Source organism: Cyrtonyx montezumae, unplaced genomic scaffold (assembly GCF_038088225.1).
Source record: "Cyrtonyx montezumae isolate F1298 unplaced genomic scaffold, pur_monq_1.0 scaffold_3, whole genome shotgun sequence".
In the NCBI taxonomy this organism is placed as follows: Eukaryota; Metazoa; Chordata; class Aves; order Galliformes; family Odontophoridae; genus Cyrtonyx; species Cyrtonyx montezumae.
In genome coordinates, this window is record NW_027072034.1 from 96,130,169 (window position 1) to 96,147,657 (window position 17,489).

At 38.6% G+C, this 17,489-nt stretch overlaps 1 protein-coding gene across 1 annotated transcript in view; it reads right to left on the reverse strand.

The window, feature by feature from the left end:
• Positions 1-17,489, reverse strand: part of ST8SIA1 (ST8 alpha-N-acetyl-neuraminide alpha-2,8-sialyltransferase 1) — a 111,933-nt gene that overhangs the window by 66,996 nt on the left and 27,448 nt on the right. The window lies entirely within an intron of this gene.

Here is a 17,489-nt window from a genome sequence, read left to right on the forward strand (position 1 = left end):
CCCTTCCACAAGCCCTTTCTCAGCTGATATCAACTAGCAGAACCCCCTCCAAGGTCCACAGAGTTCCCCCAGAAGCACACAGAGCCCCCCAAAGTTGGCTGCTGTTATTTCTGTTTGTGTAATGGAAGGTGCTATCTTTGAGGTCTGGTTTGCACTTGAATAAAAGTAATAAGGAACTGTGTGCCTCTCTGAGACAGCACTTAGTACCTCTTTATACCCTTATGCCTACTCTCAATTCAGTTTGGTCAGTAGAAATGTCTCGCAGGTATACAAGGTATACAGGTATACTGAGTGAAAAAGTTCAAAAAATGACGAGCTGTTCCCTGTCAGAGGTTACAACTTGGAAAAGACAGCATCGCAAATTTTAAAAAGGTGGAAATCTCTTTTGCCAGCTAAATAAAATGCCATAGAAATCACACTATCAAATAAAGCATCATATCATTGGTGGTTTTTTTTTTAATATACTGTCAGAATCAATGAATGATTTTGCAATATTCTATTAGACTAAAACTAATTCATTTTTCAACTAACATCTACTCTCAAACCAAAAGCAATTCAAAGTAATCTAGAGATAATCAAGATGACTCACTCTGCAGGAAGCTATAAACATAATAAGAATGCAATGGATTGATTGCTCCCTACATGCTAAGCACCACACACCAGCAAATTTCTCAAGGATTTTACTTCCATTTAGTTCCTTCAGGCCTTCCAGATACTAGTCTAGAGTGACAAGTTTCCTACCAGTAAACTTTTCAGCTTCATCACTCAGAAGGGAGAACGGAGTTTAGAGTTTATCACTTAAGAACATTCAAGTCCCCCATAGGGACAAGAGGTCATTAATCAGCCCTGTGCTGAATCCTCTCATACCTGGTAGTGTACAAGATGAATACGTAAGCGTGACAGATATCTGCAATTCCCATGCAATGTTTTTAAACACACATCCTTGCCATGTATGTTTTTCTGGGCAAGGAAACCACTCCACTCTCCTTTTATACTTATTGTACTGCTTCAGTTTTCATCCCTTCATGAAGACAAGAGTCCTACAAGGGCTGTCATGGTCTTCCACCCTATGAGAACTTGTCTGATTTTGACACTTCTCAGGCTTCTAAATTTCCCTTTAGCTCTCTTAATTCACATGGGAAGTCTCACGGCAAGAGACAGCACAGCCTCGCTGTTGGATTTTCATAAGACTTGTAGTTTCATCTCCCCAAAGTATCTGTAAGCTTGTTTTTAGAGCTCTTACCATCAATTAAATAGAGATATTCAGGATGTGTTGCTCTCCACTCATGTCTGGATAGCCAAAAAGGGCAGACATGGAAAAAAAATTGTAAAATGACATCATGAATGTTGTACACTATGTTCTTTCTCAATATCTTTCAGCTGAAAATGTCACGCTTGTAAAAAAATATATATATATATATTTTTTTTTTTTTAAAAAAAGGGTAGAAAAAAAATGTGACCTATGATTAGAAAATCAGATCAGGATGTTGCTGCTTTTGATTTTTTTTTCTCTTTTTGTATTTTCACTATTGCTAAGATTCTGTGCAGAGCAAGAGCACAAAAATCTTTCATTTTTGTGTGTGTGTTGATCTCCACACAATGCAATAAATGATATTTAGAAAAAAGGACTATTAGACCATTCAGTTGTAACAATCACATTAACAGCAATAACATGTTGTTGATTTTTTCCACTAAATAAAGATGCAATGATTTCAGAATATGTAGAGAAGAAGTAGCATCACTTCTTTACATCTAATTACATTTTCATGTCCCTCACCAACTACCAGTAGTATTTGCACTAGGAACAAAAAGGACTGTGTTGTCTCTAATCTACACTGTTTTATCATTTTTTTTCAGATTCTGCTTTGCCTTAGTGAGACACGGCACATTTGCAGATATTTCTTCATTGTCTCTACCACCAAGCTAGATGAACTGGACTAGTATACAAGGAATGCTCATGTAGAGCTTTTCCCTCTGGTGTATCTTCCAGGTATGTAGTCAAAAGCTATGGTTGACTTAACTTTGCATACCCATCTGCAGAAGGATGCTAGGCAACAAAACTTAACAGGCCAGCACAGAAGACCATCTGGGTATAGAGGCCATGGTACTAACATCTTATGACCACATATGGAATTTCTGACCTATCTCATGGTCTCATATTGGAAAGGGGAAAGATTGTGGCCCTTCATGAGCTGGAGTTAAAGACCTGGCAGCTCTGATAACAGAAAAAGCAACAAAAATAAAGATAATAGTCCAGCATAAAACAAACTCTTTTACCCCCTTGGATGTCTAGCACAGTAAAAGCACTGAATAGAATTGCCCAGATAATCTAATAACAGGGATCCGTTTTACAATACTCAAGCTCAGACACAGTATTTAATTTCTTTTGAAAATTGCATTGTTTCATTCAGAACTATATACCACAGTGAAACTTCACCAGAGCATTAATGAGAGAAACATGCAGCCCCTTGAGTCTTATCAGAGTCCTACGCTTAGAGGAGCCCATGAAATACCATTCCCCCAGAAACTCCCCACATCTTCCGCTTTATGATGCAGTTAACTTCTCCACAAGCACTGCTCTGCCTCTTCCCACTGACTGATTCAAGGAGTAGCTGCATGGGGTTTCACACATAGGGTCAGTAAAATGTGAAGGGACACCTCTTCCAAGAGCACTGAATAGCTAGATACAAGATGTCAGGCAGCTAGCATTCAGCATTTCCCCCTTTCTTTCTGCTGCCACATACATATAACATGAATGTATTTCAAAATGAGAGAAAAAATAAAATCAAATAAAAAACAGTGGAGCTTTAGGTTTTGGTAGAGGCCTATAGGTTAATATAAGGGAAAGATCTCTAATGCAAAAGCTCATGCCTTAGTTACCATAAACAAACAAACAAAATCTATAATTCTTAACCAGATGCATGCAAACAGAGAGAAATATCAAGCCACAATATGAACCAAGATCTCAGAATATGAACAGAAGATCTCAGCAGAGATCTTCTTAGTAGACACAATAATGTCAGTACTGAATGACGTAATTTTATAGGAATATATATCCCACATACACTTATAAAGAGAGTATAATGACAAGAATGCAATTACAGACTATTATGTCTGGGGTTGAGCAGTAAATGGGGGAAATTATGATGAATCAAGCTAAAATAACAAACAAATTAATGAAAAAATATTGTAATGATTTTGCAATAAACACAACAGATGAGTGAGTTCGGTCTGTTGACCTAGCGGATGAGGTAATATCCTACACACAGCTGATCATACACCCAAGAGATTCTGATTTTCATTGTCTCTAAACCCTGATGTAATTCATATCCATTTGCACAGCCACAGTAGTGCTTTAAAGAAGCTAAAGCACAAGAGTAAAGAAGCTCAGTCAATTAGCAGCTCAAGCAGCCATGGGGGCAGAATCACAGAATCAATAGGAATTAGAATATTTCCTCCATAAAAGAAATACTTTTCTTTCTTTCTTTCTTTCCTTCTTTCCTTCTTTCCTTCCTTCCTTCTTTCTTATTAATAAATATTTATTTTTCCTTATGTTCAGGATCACGGCTCACATTTCTCAGTATTCTGAATGCAATCTAATTGTGTGTTATATTTTATTTGTGCTTTGATTTTTCATGCATTTGAATGATCTGATGAAGTAATATATCTCATATGCCTCATCTGCACAATAGATTGAGGTAGCAAACTTCCTAAAAATCAGTGTTTTAAGTGACATATTTTGGTGTTGCACAGTTTGGCAGGCAAAACCAGCAGTTCTATTCCCACATCCATACCGTCAGGGATGGTAGAAATAAGATAGAGACTTAGGATGCAACAGTTAGTTACTGGAACTTACTGCTGGGAATATAGTAAATAAAGGAGTAATTTGCATCCAGAAGCAGTGACTGTGCTGCTGTAGCCTTATGGCACTAGCCAGCAGCAATGGAAACGTCACTGCTGAGCTACACTGAGAAATTATTCGATGCAACCCTGTAGCTGGAGTTATTCAGGAGACCAGGATGAATTAAAGGCTTCCTTTGTAATGTTGTTGCACTACATATAATAACACAGAGCACTTTGTATCTCTTGGTGTCAAAGTATCTGAAGAAAGATGTTAAGCAAGTGTGGCTGATTGAGCAATAGTTACCACACATAAGCTTAGGATCTAGACTGCAAGCGCTCCTCTCTCAGCACTCCGAGCACAGGCAATGGGAACTCCACGCCACAAAGAACCTATAGGCTGCAATACAGACTCTAGTCAAACTGATTTATTTTCTGTTCCTTCCCTCAAATTAAAGTTCCTAGTCTCCATTCAAATGAAAATACCACAAATGATTCCCTACAAGTCCCAAAGGTGCAGGAAGAACATCAATGCACAGCATAAATTGCTCTTAACACACAGCCAAAGTAAAAATTAAAAAAAATAAAAAATAAAAAAAATAAAAATAAAACACTTTTATTCTGCTCATCATTTTTGTGGATACAGCTTTTTTCTCCCTTGACTAAATAGCTAGACATCTGTTGAAGGAAAAACATACAGAAACGGCAATCAAAAGACAAAGTTAAAGCACAAAACCATGTTCTCTAAATTGACTTCTTCTGACAGGAACTTGGAGTGCAGTGACAGTAAATGGTAGTTAGACATATGTTAGTGAAATGAAAAAGGCCCTAAAAGCATAATTTCAGAGAAAATGCTTTTAGAAAGAGAACTTTGAAGAATTCTGGTGGAAAGGCTACTCATCAAAGCCACACACAGTTCTGTCACATTTCTACAAGTTATACTATATTTTGCTCCCATGGAAGTAAATCAGTAAATGGGATGTTAGCCAATTTTCTAGAAGATGGAAGAAACTTCTTAACTTTACAGGTAAAAGTGCTGTTAAGTGACTGATCAAAATGGAAATGCTAAACATCTTAGATTTTCTATGTTCACACGTGTTTTAAGGAGATTTCAAAAAATGGTCCACATCTCACCTGCCAATGAGATATTTAACAAAATTATTGGAGAGAATAAGAGAAGAAATTGTAATCTAATGTACCTATCTTCTTAAATAATGGGTTGAGAAAAAAAGGCTAACAAGAGGGGACATTGCATATTTTCGCAGATAAGAAAAACATAATGACTAAAGAAGTGCAGTGCCATAACATAACTTCTCACTGAAGGAAATAAAAAGAATAAAAAAACCCACCCTGACAATAAAGGAATAGGCAATTGCAAAACTGCAACCCCTATCTGACACCAATCATAAGTACGTTATTCTACACTTGAAAAACTGATGACAAAAAGCTGTAATTCATTTCTAGAACATTTGAACTTCACTCCAGGTGTGCTAATGGAACAGCACTTAGGTAGAAGGGGGCTGTATTAGCTTCATCTAGAATTCAAATCCCCTCAGCAGTGTGGAACAGACGTACCTCACAGAAGCCAGAAAAGTGGCTGCTATAAAACAGGTGCAAAATGAAATTCATGCTCCTTGTCTCTATCATCACAACATCTCTTTGTCTCTAAGGCCTTCAGTAAGCTACGTGATTTCCATGAGACATGACAGCAGCCCAAAAAATGTTAACAGGAGAGTCAAATGGTCTCCTAACTGTGCTTAAAAATAAACTAAAAAGAGATGCTAGTGAAGACTGCAGAGCAGAGGTAGCAGGTGGTGAAGAGTGGACACTACCAAGGAGACAATACAAAGCCAGTCAAAAATTCAGTGAGAAGGGAAGGAGAAAGAACTTAAACAGCAGACCAAGGAGCCATGAACAACAGCTCGGTACAGAGTCTTCGTACTGAAACCTAGGAGAAAATGAAGCAGAGCTACCCTGATGTTAAGAAGCCATCAACTGGGCTCCATCTGAAGAGAGACAAGACAAAGGCTCAGTTTCTGGGGGTAAAAAAAAATGTTGTGCTTTTACAAGTTTCATTCAGACCTCAGCTCAAATTTAGGCATGGAAGGAGCCTGTCTCAACAGACAAGCCACAGCTTTGCTCTCACAACTCTGAAAAGAAAGTGCTTATTATTAGAAAATGTAATTTTTGAAATCAAGACATCTGTTAGATCTCTTCATAAATCAGGTCTGATTTTGATCTGTTCTGTACACTGTCAGATCCATGGAGAAGCAAGTCACACAAAACCTTAGCATCCAACAAACGTATGATATAAAGAAAACTATCAAGTTGGCAATGCTATTTAGAAACACAGCAAAATAGAATCCAACTTGCTATTCTATAGTTACATGTGCTGTGAAGGAATGACAAGAATGAAAACTTACTTTTGTCAGTGGGAAGGCCAACCTTGACAAAATAAAAATAAAAATAAAAGTGGCTCTGTACATTTTTGTAAATACATGCAATTTAAATAACCTGATTGAGTGACACTCAAAAGAGGACATGTTACAATATATCCACTTCATTCCAGCTCCCCCCAGAATCCTGCTGGTATTGAAATTACTTGGTAACCGTCATTACTCCATCTATCTGGTCAAAAACTAAAAGAAGCCAAGATACCGGGGAGAAAGCAAAAACAAAAACCAAATCCCCTGTCCCTAGCAGGGCCATACTTAGTAAGAGGATATTGTTGATTTAATGTTGGTCATGTTGAAATCAACCGGAACCTTGCTGTTGATCTTGTAGCCATGTTTTGTTTCACCTATTTTGCAACAGTTTGTTGCTAATTACCTCACCATATTCCTTTGGATGCATAACAATACAGCACCCAATCCAGCCTAGTGACTGCCTTGAAAAGAATGAATGCAATCACCATGAAGGCACAGCAGCAGCCATACTAGGACGAGGAGGTGCTAGCCCTGGAGGACAGATCCTAAACTGGTGAACTGGAAAAGCAGAAAGCAGGTGGAAAAGCAGAAAGCAGGACTTGGAAAGTATTTCTGAGTTGAAGAGCTTAAACTGTGTTGATTTCACTTTCCAAAGGCCTTGTTTAATGCCATGGAGTGGAGTTCCTGTTTGCTATATCCATACACTGCCTAAAATATGGGGTTCTGTAGGTCTGTTTTTGTTTTGTTTTGTTTTTTTTTTAATTTGGTCTATGAAGAAAAGGGTGGTTCATCATGCATGGGTGTTTATTGCACAGGAAAAGAGAGGTTGACAGTATTTCTTATCTACATATTCCCCATACAAGAGCCCTTGTTTTAACTGTCTCCAGAGGTTTATAGGCATAGATTTAACTGTGCAGTAACACCATATATTGAATTTGAATGACTGTAAAGCACTTAAGGGAATTGCTTTAAAGAGCATCATAGTCATACCAAGGATTATTTATCTTTGGCTTTCTCATTTCTTCTTCAGGTGCAATAGTGGATCACAGAATAGATCTGCGTGGCCTTTGCGTTTGTTGTCTCCTTTCACCTAAACTGTCTGCTATTAAGCCTAGTCCCATCACTTAAATTTGTAACGTTACTCCTGAACAAGCTATAGTGTGCATTATGCCAAGTCCTGCTGCAAGGGAAAGGATGTAAGAAGCTAGTGAGTTTTAGACTGAGGAAAAGGACAGAGATGGTCTGAATGAAGAAATGTCTATAAAATAATGAGTCTACAGATAGGTTATTTGTATAAGTTATTGTATTGTATAAATCTGAAAAACAGAATACACATTCCCATTCTTACTATATTCACAACCTGATTTAAAATGATCAACTGGGACAAACTGTTTCTTGGTACTATTTCATGCCCTGCAGGCAGGTCTAATTCATCTTGACTCTATACACTCAGAAACAGTAGTACAATAGCAGCTTAATGTAATCTTCATTGAGTCCCCTGGAGAGGGCACTGATCATTGACAAGTGTCTGTCTGTCTTTCACCTGTATAAAACATGTTCATTTTCCTGTGGTGGAGAGATAGCCTAGAATAGCTGAAACAGACTGGTAGAGCCATGATTACAGACATCATAGCCAGGAAAGGAGAAGAAATCTCATTTCCTGTTCTATCTTCAATGAGTATTATTAGGGAGAAAATACGAGCATGACTGCCAGAATACTAGGTTTACCTCATCAGCAGCAACATCTGATCTGATCTGATCTGAAAAAGCAGTGATCTTTGGCTACAGGAATGATCAGCACACTAAACACGAGCCTATTCTAGCAGACAGGTGCCTGTAAGGTCTGCCCTTCAGAGGATATAGCCCTTACTCCCTTGATGCTTTGTATCACCTCCACAGTTGCCATGCAACTTCCTTACATACAGTTAGAAAAACAAAAATGTTCAGTGGTTTAGAAAAAATAATCTGATTGAAAAAGTCAAGGTTGTTTAGAATACTGAAAAAGACTATGAAGAAATCTGAAAACAGTTGTATGTGTAAAAGATAAGAAAATAAATTCTTAAATTATAGCCAAGGGGTCAGACATCAGGAAGCACATCTTAACTGTAAGGACAGAGAAGTACTGGAATGGACTATCTAGAGAGCTGTGAAACTGCCTTTACTGGAAGCTGTGATAAATTACTGTGAGATAGTATCTGCCAGGCACAGCCCACGTAGAACTATTTGATGTGGGGCAGATGTAAGAGGGCACTGACTTTTGAATACCACCATCCATCCCACCAGACAATAATTTTCCGCATGTCAATGCCAAGTGTCAGCACCTGTGTACTTTGAGGTAGCACTGCCTGGTGAATCCTAGTGTGAAGATGCAAGGCTTTTTTCCCTAAAGGTCTCTTTGTAAAATTATAAAGGTTATCTCTGGATTATGTAGTGTAAACAAATGCAGTTCTTTGTGAAGTCTTCTGAGTGCAAAAGGAACTGTGTAATACCAGACTTGCTCATGCTGACTTTGGTTTGGTGTCTCTCAATTGGGAAGACACACCTGGAGCACTTATCTTTTACCTCTGGCACTTCTTGTCTAAGTACAGCAGGTACAGTATGGAGATAACGAGCACATTCCCAATCAACAACACATATTGTTGCTAGGCATTCCCCGGCATAAATCTGCAGCCAGCTATGACATCAGCTTAACTAGATACAACCAAATCAGTGAGATGCCATGGAACAGGTGAATGAGGATGGATGCCTGAGCAAGCTGCCTGCATACACATACCACAGACGGTTGCAGTACTGTTTGTGTTTCTGCTAACACCTTAACCAGACCGGTATTTTTCTTTAGTCTCTGTAGGAAAGCCTCATTACCATGTGATTTAATAGGTTGCAGACACTTTGGTCACACTCCATAAAATCGTAAGTAAGGAGATGTTATACACATCAGAAATTGGTCTATCAGCATTACATAGTACATATATCCCTACCTGACTGAATGGCTGACTAGATAACCTCATCAGCAAGAGACAGCAACACACTTACATTTCAGTGTAATACACCCTTGACTAAAGTGTTCCATGAATCTAGACACTGTTCTGAACAAAACATTATGACTGCTCTTACCAAGCACGGGTTGTGAGGAATTACATACTTCATCTGCATGCCCTTCCTCACAGAGACACACATTCTGTGAGCAAAAGGAAAAGCCAGGACCCCCACCACGGACCATGTTTGTTCTGCAATTCCCATGCCTGTGTATGAAGGCATTTAACTCTGGCTGCATGATTTTGAGCTCTTAGAAAACATCATCACTTTCACAGAATATTTACGATTTAATTCAGGTAATTTCCGTCTGATCAAATGACCATCTGGAGTCTAGTGCCTTTCATCTGAACTTTCGTAATAAATTGGAGCCAATTAGTCCAGTATATTTTACACAGAAAAATTAAGCCATTGGAGACAGTTTCCACAAGGCAATATTCAGATAGCTCTGCTGCAGCCACTCTGCTGGCAGGCAAGAATCTTCAACTTCCAGCCTAACTCTGTCCCCAAGATTTTTTTAACAGACCTTCAGCTTACAGATCAAGGGCTCTCTTAGAAAACTGCAGTATTTTGCTGGCAATATTGCATCTCGTATGAAAAAAAAAAATCCTGTGAATGCCTCCTGCAGTCACCTTGGGATTGATGGACTGAAGTAAAGCAGAGCTCATGGAGAACTCATGCACCCTAAGGAAAGCTTCCTTAAAGATTTGCCAGCATATTCCACCTCTTTAGCCACCACACAAAATAACCACCTTGGATCAGTATTTATTGACCATGGGACAATTTGCAGCACAACTTATGTGAGTTACATCAAGAAACCTAACAACAACATGAAAAATGGAAATATGTATGTTCCATCACTTCCTACTCAGGCTTCTTGCCAGGTAGTAAATGACAGGCATGAAAAGGAACCAAATCTAAGCCTCATCCCAGTACTGACTTTAAGTCTATTTCAGAAGTATTTAAACTCCACAGAGAGCTAACTACTGTATACAGGAAATCGATATAACACAATATAATCATGGAATAAATTATATATACAGTTACATATACTTTAACAAGTTTATAGACCAAATAAGACAATTCAATAGTAACATTTATAAATAATTAGGGAGACTAGCAGGTGGCCAGGATATAAAGGATATATTTCAATCAAGATTTGAACACTGGCTTCCAAAGAAGCCTTAATTGCCCTATGGGCAATGGGTAGAAATATTGGTATATAAATGAGTTCCTAAAAAAGCGTGCATTGAGCAAGAATGTTATCTTCTGTGGAAGAAGGGCTGGAACTTCACGATCCTTGAGGTCCCTTCCAACCAAAGCTGTTTTATGATTCTATGATTCTCATCAATTATACAAAGATACAATGAACCAAACAAAACAAACCTAACTGCATGGGCAGGCTAGAACTACTTCTGATTTGCATTATCATACCCTCAGCATGGCAGATTATATGCTCTGTAATTACTGGTAGCCACAAGAAGTTCAGTGCTCCTATAGTTTCTATCTGTGAAATGTTTAATTCCTTTAATTGTTCCTCCACTTATGACATTTCTAGCCTCTGAATCAGCAAATTTTTGTCCCTGTAAAACAGCTCAACATTAACCAAAAAAACCTGCAAAATTCTTATGGCACTAGTACAGCCTCTCTGATCCTCCTAGCCCATGCTGCCCTCTTCCTCTTTTGGTTCAGAATGGTCTTTGTTGCTCTGTCTTTTACAGTCCCACAGCATAATGTGGCTTTATCCATAACTATGTGTTTTAGTTAGTGTAATAAATTTTACTTGAGTTAGAAAAGTTCAGTTGCACAGCTAACGAGTAGAAACATGTGGTAGCACACTCTGCCCCAACAGCCTATCTGCCTCTGCCAGGGGGATTCCACAGGGCACTCTTTGGGGAAGCCCCACGCACTCAGCCATATCCTCCTCACCTAGCTCTGCCACGGCCCCTTCGCCTTAAGCAGGCCTGCATCTACCAGTCAGCAACCATACAACCCTGGGCACAATGGAAATTAATAAACCAGCTGTGCTACTCCAAGTGTTTTCCAAGTTAGAAGTCACTTAAAGCTAAAACAGTCTCGTGGCTGATGTATACTCTTGAAAGTACCCAATGTCTCTTCTGTCTGAAGTGGGCTCCACAGCAAACCCACAGGTTGTTAAGCTGTTTTAAGTTCTGCTCAGCACTCATTATAACGCAGAAGCTGAGCCACATTGTCCCACCACACCCCCATCTCCCCAAAATCCCAATCAGCAGTGGGATTTGTACGGAAAAATACTGATCATTGCCTGAACAGGTGACTGGCCCGCATGGAAGGGGGTATGTTATTTTGGGAACACAAGTAAACTGCCTCTAGCTTCTGTATGTAGCTAGAAGAAACTTGTTTGTGATAGCAAAGTATCTTTGCTTCCTATGAATGACCTTGCTCATCCTGATAGGCAACGCTTCATTCTCTCCCAGTATCACCACCATGGGCATGGTACTAAGGGCTGGTACAAACTCTCTGCGAGCCAGCTGCTACTGGCACCGAGGGCTTCGTACCACAGTACTGTGAGTGCTTCTGTATGAAACTGATGAATAGTAACTTATTTCCCTGTACTTACTTTGGGATTTGCAAACCTTACACAGAAGCGCTGGTGCTTTTGCATAACAGGATTGATCTGGAGTTTTCTGAACACCTGAGGGTCAGCTCGCCGAAGGATAAACCCCTCCATTATCTAGGGGAGAAAGTGACTGACTCTCTGTACTTCAAAATGAAACGTTGGGCAGATGAAATGTTGAGCTAAGATGGCTCCTTCTCTTTCTTTGCCCTTGGGCCATCTGACACTTCGCATCTCCTTCCTTTCCCTTCAGTTCGCTACATTTGGAAAGGTTGGTGTCCATTTATGTATTTGCATTGACTGAGATAAAACCTGTCTGCCACATGCAGATAAACTCCAGGCAGGTAAGTCAGTCTGGCTGAACACATTTTGGCCGAATTCATTTTGGCAAGCAGAGAGAGACCAAAGCACGTGTATGGCAATCAACAGTGACAGATTTAACATCATTGCCCACTGCATATTTTCTCAAACAACACACATTCCATCTCAGAGACTTTTTAGCATAAATTTGATTTTCACCAATGGGCTTGTTCACACTTTGTCTATATGGAGTAGTTTCAGATGGACCTTGGTTTTTACTTAATCGACCAGATACAACAGATGCTACCCTATCCCTGCTTTGCCAGCAGGCTGCACAAAATGGTCTAATTACACAGTTCTTAATTAGTCAGTAATCAAAGTGAGGGTACAGGTTTCACTTAACTAAATACTAAGACAGATTTTCGATCTCAATTACCCTGATGCTGCAGAGACTACTTAGTAGTGAAGGGAAGACACATGCTCTAAGAAACCAAAATTTGTCATGTTTGTACATTTAGCATTTCATATCCTAGTTACGACAGGCACTGACACAGTTACTTAGGCTATTCAGAAGCCAGCAATTCAGAAGATCTCTTTTTAATTGCATTCATAATGTCACCTCACAAGACATAATCCCCTCTCCTCATTTTAACATACAGTATTTCTTCCATTACTGCAACAATATATATTTATTACACTTCTGTTTTGAAAAAACATATATAGACCCAACCAGGATGACTACTTGCACTATAGCATGCTTAAGGAGGAAAAAGAAAAAGAAAAAAAGAAAGAGAAGTGACAGAAATAAGAAATTCCCCCACATACTAATTAAATGCAGCACAAATGAAGTCACAGAAGTATCACTTAGACAGCAGAATCAATGGGAGAAAATATAAGGGTTGCTAAAAGGTTGCCATTATGTCTGCAGGCACTTTATTCCCCTGACCAGGACATCAAGGAAAAAAAAAAAAAGGACACAGATGACATCTAATATTTCAATTTCCCCAAGAAGCAATTAATTACTGAGTAAAGAATACTTCAGTAAGTCAGAGTGCTGGCAAAAAAATTAACAGAACACTTTTAACAGAAGAACACAGCGCTTCCAAAGTCAACATGAAAGTTAATAATTTCAAACCTCCTGGCAACAGCAGAATCCATCAAATCCTAAACCCTTCACTTTGGGTGGTTTGCCATTTTACACACAATTTTTGAATCAAATCTAACTTCTGGTTTAAAATCAGTCAAAACTACCCACAGATCCTAATCATTAAGGTGTTACCAAACAGAACACTCACCTGAATAACCCAGAAAATGACTGAGGATGTCTCCGTGCTGAACTTAAAAGTAAAGCATTTTCCCTGCCTTTACATCAAGGGCAAAATTTTAACTTCAATTAATTATTGGAAAGATAATGTTTTTCTCCTGTTTACAAGGTACCCAGCAACAATTGCTACCTTTCACCAATTTATCTGTAGTACAAAGCCATTTGCTCATAAGCCATTTGAGATTGTTATTCATGAGACACTCATTGCAAGCAGCCATTGTTTTATCTGACAACATTTTGCAGACAAAAATTTAGAAGAGTTTGGAGCAGGTGAGAAATCATTACAGTAATTTGAACTAATTTACTGGTATCTCATATAGCTAATTGCTTCAGGTGAAATACAATACAATGAGTTATTTTATTTTTCCAAATGAAAAGAATGAAGTTTAACTTCTGAAATTTCTTTTGAAGCCTATTCTCTCTCCTTCAAAATAATAACTTGCATTAAAGAGCAAATACTTCCACTTGATTTAAATATCTTTTTAACATTCCTGGAATAATAGACCTTGGAAATTCATCTCAGTTCTACTCAAAATCATGCTATAAGGTTTTGACAACAAAGAAAACCTAACATCTGCATAAACAGTTAAATACCTGAATTAGGTGTTTTTTTCCCTAATAGTAAAGATGGTCTGAATTTGCTGTTTTCTAATTCTGGGGAATTAAAAAAAAACAGCAAGGGGTGCAACATTCTTTCAGCAAATGTTTGAAATGAACTTGCATTCTTCTCTAACTTAAAAGATGATAGCTGCTAATTCACTTTCCTCTCACCTGGCTTTGAGTTGCATCTAAGCTAGTCCCATGCTTATAATCATGTTTATGCACAGCATCTAAAAATTATTGGAGGGAATATAGGGGAGGCTGGTTTTTCCTATTTTAGACAGATAATGAAGGGTGGAAAATGCTAGTTACACCTTCTGTCATGCCTCAGTGCAATGCAACTGGACCAGAGCTGCACAACAACCTCCAGGCTGAAGAGCCAGAAGTAAGCTCATCCCCATTCTACCAGGGACAGAACACACAGTTCAATTTCCTGAGGAATATTTGGATCACAGTGGGGAAGAACACATTTGCAAGTCACTCGTAGCTTCTGGTAGTCAACCTAACACATCAGAGCCTGGCTGATCAGAAGTTTATCCAGCCATGCTACTGACTTCACCTGCAATAAAGCCCTCTGTATCCCTGATCCTTCAGTGCCTCAGCTACATACCAAAATTACCATCATTACATGGCTAATACTGAAAATTCAGGCCTACTCGAAATGATTTAGAAAACCGGTAGGTACATAGTAAGAATAACCTTCCTTTATTAATATTAAACACATACATACGGTAACATGTAGCCTCCATGCTTTTTCTCTCCTTAGATTGCGAAATAATGCCATAGATCACAGCAAGCAATACAATAAAGCTGTTGTCAAGAAATGCCTGCCTTTAATTGAATTCACATCATATTATCCAACAGCTCCAGGCAACGTTTTGGGAGATCAGATGTAGATGAGGTCTTCAGCCTCTCCACCCTCACTGCACCCTACACTCTGTGATCAGCCACATCCTACACCCCTTTCTCTTCTCTATGGGGTACTGACGAGCATTTTCTCTCCAACACAGGAAAGTTGTTGTGGTCTGTGTAATGTTTCTGTTTGTTTGATTGTTTTTAAAGGAAAAAAACAACCAACCAAATAAAAAACACTTTCACTCAAGAAATGAGTGGAAAAATGACACAGAGAGGAGAGAAAGAGGAAGAAGTACAATTACAATCAAACAATAACTAGATAGAAAAAAGCCAGCAACTGAGCTGATTAAAAACAAACATTTGAAATATTACATTCTAAAAGTGATAAAATGAAACATTACCACTATCAAAACCTTTTAACCTTTTCACTTCAAAGAAAATTTGAAAAAAAACACTGAACCAAGTTTATATTTCAATGAGAAAGCATTTTTATATGAAAAGCAATTCATCAGAAAATGTTGAAACAGCTGTAAGAACTTTATCTGCACAGATTACTCAGGTGAGAAACATTCTATTTTGTACTGTTCACATTCAAAAGTAAATAACACCCTGCATATTAAGTTCTGAGATACTTATTGTTCTGTATGTCTCCACTGATGCATAGCCAGCTTATTCTTTTCAATCAGACAGAACACATTTCCTATTTAGTTGTGTGTTACTTCATCCTGTAAGTTAGTAACTGGTTAAGCACTGAGAAATCTTCTGCAAGCACAGAAAGGCTTAAAGTCAGCAGAATGGTGGAGGTGGAGCTTCTTTCCCCTTATTCTGAAGGAAATATTTATTTTATTATATCACCATAGCTGTGGCCCTTCACATTCCTGTTACATCCCCTGAGCATTTCAGAATATTACCCATATTTTGTAAGCATTTTAAGCTTCTGAATATGTTTGAAAGGAATATTAACCTTCACAAAAATTGCTTCTTTGTTGCTAGTAAGTTAACAGAAACCATTTTTCAAAGTAGAGGCATGAAAAAATTAGTCTACTATTTTTCTTGAAACAGAGAGGTAGAAAAAAATTAAGAATTTACTGCAAATAAACATTCTTAAGCTTTTAAGCTTAGTTGGAAAACATCTCATAAAGTTTTACAAAATTCCTGCAGGCAAAATACATTGGAATAATCAAATTAAGGGGAGGGGCAAGAAAAGAAGGAGTAGCAGTGAGTACCATTTCTCAGAAATCAGCTGCTTGTAAATTCATTAAAAGAGCAGCATTTTTATAACTAGCCCTTATAGCTGCTTCCTAACACTGCTTTGGAGCTGGAGCATCACAACCATTCAGCTTTCCCTCCAGCAACCCAGTAGTACTGTGCCAGCCTCTGAGCAGCCCACTGGGCAAGTTCAAGGCAACCAGAGACCCTCAAGTCTCAGCTCATGTTGTTCCTCAGTATTTGTCACTTCAGGCCTCCTCAGAACCCACACTCTCAATCTGGCTAACTGAAACTCTTTGGGGACATGGCTTGGGATCCTAGAAACTTCCTGAGGTTATGATTCCTCTCTACCCAGCACTTACCCGTCTGAAAGAGCTCATCCAGTACTCTGTAATTTTCTGTGGAAGGATGCAGGATACCACTGTGCCTGAATTTAATCCCAACAAAGCCAAATGTGAAATCTCAAATCCAGCACAAAACACAATGACCTCTCTATACCAGCCCAGACACGGGCCTTCTGAACACTGAAAAGGTTGTGCGTGTTTTAAGTAGTTTCTGTCAGCAACTGTAAGTTTTACAGCTCTACAAAGGATTTCAGCTTTCTCCAAGAAAAAGAGCAATGATGTAGAAACAACTCATTAACAGTCACCAAAAAGAAGCTTTACAGCTGCTATAAGCCTTCTACAACACTCAGTGGCAGGGAGAGAAACCCACTCTGCCTCTTCCTAGCCTTACCAGAGAGAAAGCACCCTCCACACATCAGACGTTTACTTGCTTATTCAGCTTGCAGGAACCAACAGCTGTGGAGCAGACCTAAGGAATGTTGAGTGCATGGAGGTAGAGGTCCATTACGCGGTTCATTGCAAAAGGCACAGTGCAGTGATATGAAAGTGGTAGTAACCTCAACAAGACACAGCAACACATTTCTCTGCTTAACACAAGTGGCAGCTCTGATCACTCTTCCCAGTATCTTAGTTCTTCCACACTCTTTCTCTACTAAAATAAACTAATTCAAAGTCATAATTCTTTTGTTGAGAACTGAAAACTCTTAAAAAATGAAACATAAAAACACTAATTTATGATGCTTATTTGCAGCGTGAGTTTAACAACCCAATACTCTGCTGCAAATATAAACAAAGCTGTAACAAATGAAAAACCTGGTGTGATGATTCAACATTAACTGCAAGACTTAAAAAATACCTATACCTTTAATCTAAGAAATCAAAGTAACATGTAAACCAATTAATATGTCAAGATGTTTGGCTTTCTTTAAACCCAGAGCCATAAGAAACATATCTCCTTCCAC